Source organism: Notechis scutatus, chromosome 3, assembly GCF_049901735.1.
Source record: "Notechis scutatus isolate UNSWTSFEM ecotype Mainland chromosome 3, rNotScu1.2, whole genome shotgun sequence".
Lineage (NCBI taxonomy): Eukaryota > Metazoa > Chordata > Lepidosauria > Squamata > Elapidae > Notechis > Notechis scutatus.
The window spans coordinates 2917084-2922114 of record NC_142011.1 but is presented as its reverse complement, the minus strand read 5'-3'; the positions used below and the strand labels follow the sequence as shown (position 1 = coordinate 2922114).

The 5031-nt window shown below is 45.7% G+C and overlaps 1 long non-coding RNA gene across 1 annotated transcript in view; it reads right to left on the bottom strand.

Annotated features, from left to right (window-relative positions):
- LOC148131055 (uncharacterized) overlaps positions 1 to 5031 on the bottom strand; it is a 65386-nt gene that overhangs the window by 55306 nt on the left and 5049 nt on the right. The window lies entirely within an intron of this gene.

The window sequence follows — 5031 nt, the reverse complement described above, 5'->3', positions numbered from 1 at the left end:
GGGTAAGCTCAAAACAAAATAAGAATTGAATGAACAAGGATTGGAGATACAATGATATTTGTATACGCAGATACAATCAAGGTATGAAAAAGATATTAAAGATGAAGGGATTAATAAAGAATTTACAGAATTGGATAAAATATTAGGAACAGAAGATAAGGTGATTAAAAGACTATACTGTTATTTATTAGGTATAAAGTTGGAAGGAGAACAAGTTGAAGAAACAGTTATAGCATGGGCAAAAAACTTTGGATATGCGATAGAACTAGATAAATGGCAGAAACTATGGGACAGAAATTATAAATCAACAATATCGGCAGTATATATAGAAAATTTGTATAAGATGTTTTATAGATGGCGCTTTGCACCAGCAAAACTAGCAAAAATGTTTAAAGACAAATTAACCAAATGCTGGAAGTGTCATCAAACACCAGGAACATACTACCATATGTGGTGGTCTTGCATGGAAGCTAAAAGACATTGGAATAAAATACACACATGGCTGGAAAAAAGGATTAAGCAACATAGAGATATGAAACCTGAAATATTTGTATTAGGAATGGTCCCTGAAGGTTATACTAAAGAAAAAAACATATTTAATCATACTTGTATTAACAGCAGCAGCTAGAATTGTATTTGCTTTAGAATTGGAAAAGCGACAAAGATACCGACAGAGGGAAAAGTAATTGAAAAAAATATTTGAATGTGCAGAAATGAATAGATTAACATTGGAAATGAAAGAAAAAGAAGAATCTGAATATTATACGGTATGGGATTTGTTTTATTGATGGCTAGAAAATAAAAGCCAGTAGGCTTTAAGAGGGGTGGACTTCAACTCCCAGAATTCCCCAGCCAGCAAGCTTTAAGATGGCTGGACTCTCGGAATTCTAGGACTTGAAGTCCACCCTTCTTAAAGCATCCAAGTTGGAGAGATGCAGTTCTGGTTCTGTCTCGTTGCTTGATAGAAATAGTTCTCTTTTTTAAAAAAATTGCAAATAGTTTTGATTGCCTTCCATTGGGCCACCTTGTCAGGGCGCCTTTGGTGTGTCTTTGAGCCACTGCCAGGTACACTCAAGGCAAGCCCAGGTGTGCCGTTGGGTGCAGTTGTGTTTCACGGGCTGCTTCGTTGCACCGGGAAGGCGTTGGCTGAAAGCTGGGCATGATTTCAGATTAAATAAATCCCGCAACCCATTGCAGACAAGTCGAAACCAAGAGGCCGAGCGCTTGGCACACCTGTGAAATGGGCTGAGGTCCAAGGATTTTTGTGTGAGACACACACACCCACACACACACACACCCCCTTTTGCAAAGTTGTCTAGTTGGGGAGATTAGCAGAGAGGGCCTTTAAGAACAGGGGTCCTCAACCTCGGCAACTTTAAACCTGGCAGTCTTCAACTCCCAGAATTCCCTATCCGACTTTAAGCCTAGCAGACTTCAACTCCCAGAATTCCCCAGCCAGCAAAGCCACCAGGCTTAAAGTGGCCAAGGTTGGAAAATCCCTTCCTTGTTTTTAGAAGAGCCTCTGGCAACCGTTTTGCCCGGAATTATTACAGGTAAGTCCAGTTTCGTTTAGCGACCGTTCGAAATTACAATGGCACTGAAAAAAAGGGACTTAGGGGCGTTTTTCCACACTTACAACCCCTTGGTCCACGTGATCAAAATTCGGACAACTGACAACACATTTATGACGGTCGCAGTGTCCCCCGAGGACCCTTTTGCGACCTTCGGACAAGCATAGTCAATTGGGTGGGGGGGAGGAGCTGGATTCGTTTAACCGTGGCATGAGTCACTGAACAACTGCAGTGATTCGTTTAACGATGAGGGCAAGAAAGGTCATAAAATGGGGGCAAAGACTCACATGAACAACAAGCTTGCTTGGCAAGGGGAATTTTGGCCCTTGGTTGTGTTCATAAGTCGAGGACTCCCTGTACTGTATGAAGTGCAAGCCCACTGCAGGTGGAGGAGGCCTCTTGTCAATCAATTCAATCTTCAAGGCAGGTAGTCCCCGACTTACGACCATTCATTTAGTGACTGAAGTTACGACGGCACTGAGAAAAGGCAGTTTCGGACCAGTTTTCACACTTACGACCGTTGCAGCATTCCTCAGGGCCGTGGGGTCAAAATTCAGGCGCTTGGCACAACTTGACTCATGCTTATGATGGTCCTGGAAGGGGGTGTGTGTGTCTCCTTTTACAACCTTCTGACCAGGCAAGGTCAATGGAGGAAGCCGGATTCACTTAACGACCAGGTTACTAATTTCACGACTGCAGGGATTCATTTAGCAATCGTAGCAGGAAAATGGCTCTCAAGGAAGAGATTTGGACAGCTGTATGTCCAGAAGGGTTTAGGTGTCTCCTGCTTGAGCATGGGGGGGGGGGGGGTTGGACTAGAAGACCTCCAAGGTCCCTTCCAACTCTGTTATTTCTTTTTTTTTCTCTCCCTGTGATTCTTCCATCTGTTCGCACAGAGATCCACAGTCCTAGTAACCAGTCAGTTTTTAGGATCAAATAGCAATAGCAGTGCCCTTAGACTTATATACCACTTCACAGTGCTTTGCAGCCCTCTCTAAGCGGTTTACAGAGTCAGCCTCTGTCCCCCAACAATCAGGGTCCTTGTTTTATTCCCCTTGGAAGGAGGGAGGGAGGGAGGGAGGGAGGGAAGGAGGGAAGAAAAGAAGGAAGGAAGGAAGGAAGGAAGGAAGGAAGGAAGGAAGGAAGGAAGGAAGGAAGGAAGGAAAGGGAAGGGACTATGGGGTACTTGGAGCTCTCTGAGCTTGGTTGTTTTCTTGCAGACATTTCATTTAATAACTAGGGAATATCACCATTGCTAGAAGGGAGTGGGAAGGAAGGAAGGAAGGAAGGAAGGAAGGGAAGGAAGGAAGGAAGGAAGGAAGGGAAGGAAGGAAGGAAGGAAGGAAGGAAGGAAGGAAGGAAGGAAGGAAGGAAGGAAGGAAGAAGGAAGGAAGGAAGGAAGGAAGAAGGAAGGAAGGACCCCTCTCTAAGTGGTTTACAAAGTCAGCCTCTGTCCCCCAACAATCTGTGTCCTCATTTTACCCACCTCGGAAGGATAGAAGGCTGAGTCAACCTTTAGAAAGAAGGAAGGAAAGAAAGAGAGAGGAAGGAAGGAAGGAAGGAAGGAAGGAAGGAAGGAAGGAAGGAAGGGAGGGAGGGAGGAAAGTAATGTGAAAGGTAGGAAGGTAGCAATAGCACTTAGATTTATATACCACTTCACGGTGCTTTTCAGCCCTCTCTATGCAGTTTACAGAGTCAACCTCTTGCCCCCAACAATCTGTGTCCTCATTTTACCCACCTTGGAAGGATGGAAGGCTGAGTCAACCTTTAGAAAGAAGGAAGGAAGGAGAGAGGGAATATGAAAGGCAAGAAGGTAGCAATAGCACTTAGACTTATTATATACCACTTCACACTGCTTTTCCAGCCCTCTCTAAGTGGTTTACAGAGTCAGCCTCCTTCCCCCAACAGTCTGGGTCCTCATTTGACCCACCTCGGAAGGACGGAAGGCTGAGTCCACCTTTAGAAAGAAGGAGGGAGGGAAGAAAGAAGGAAGGTAACAATAGCACTTAGACTGATATAGTTTTAGGTTACTTTATTGTCCTTGCACCTCGTACAATGAAACCAAACACCATCTTCAGTGCACATCGTGACCATGAAAATAAACACAAACGCACATCCTTCACCCTTCACACATTGGACCGGAAACCCACGACACCAGTAGCAACACTGCACTATATAGTAGAATTCAATGGATTTACTGCCCTGGGATAGAAGCTGTTTTTCAGCCTATTTGTCCTTGTTTTTATTATCCTGTACCGTCTGCCCGATGATAATAGTTCAAAAAAAAAAAGATACCCAGTGTTGTGAATGAATAAAGTAAATAAACCCAAATGCAAAGTAGGTTTTGGAAGCCTGCACATTTGATTGGTCCTTGAACAGCGAACAAGGATTGGTTCATAAAAGCCCCTGATTGGCCACACTTAGGACACTTCCTATTGGTTATTGGTTTGGACCTTATGCACTATTATTGGTTAATAGGGTAGCAGCCAACCCTATAAAAGGGTTACTGCTGCCCATAGCCTTGCTCTGTTCTGTTCTATTTACTGTTAATAAAGAGTTGAAGTCATTGGTCAGATGTCTGGTCTCCATTACTCTCCGAACTTAACACTGGCGACGAGGGTGGGATCCGGAGACCAAAGAGCTGACTGATCTACAGAGCAACATACAGAGCACGTGGTCGAACACGCACCATCAACGGCAACATGGCCAGCGGTGCCGTACCACCCGCTCCATTCAACCCAGAAACCGAAGACTGGGAGTCATACATGGATTGGTTCCAGATGTTTCTGGAGACCAACAATTTGAAAGATGCTACAACCAGCAAAAAAAGAGCTATATTTCTAACCCATTGCGGGCCTACCGTGTTTAAAATGGCAAAATCACTTGCCAAGCCAGCCGAAGTAAAAGCGATGGACTGGGACGTCCTTGAGCCTTTGCTACGGGCTCACTACGCGCCCACCGTGCCAACCTTAGTCAGAAGACACGAATATTACCAGAGGGACCAACGGAAAGGTGAAAGCCTTGCCAACTACATCGCAGACCTCCGCAACCTTGGAGGCCTCTGCAGATTCTCTGATTTAGAAGAAGCCCTCCGAGACCGCCTGGTTCTGGGCCTAGAAGACGGCACAATCCAGAGCAAAATTATGGCTAAGGGGGACATCAGCCTCACCGATGCCCTCAAAGAAGCCACTGCAGCGGAGGCGACCAAAAAGTCGGCAGCCCGAATGCGCCGCACCAACGCACCGCTACGTCAACTCGCCAAAGATACCTCGCCTCGCTCAGAGAGACACCCGGTATCGACTCACCACGAGGACCTAGAATCCCCATCAGAAAGCGATCAGGAAGAGGTCAACCGACTCCGAACGGAACGAGACCAGTTCACACAACCCTCATCTCGACCTTGTGCAGGATGTGGGGCGAATCACCCCGATCCAGCTGCAAATTCCTCGACGCACTCTGC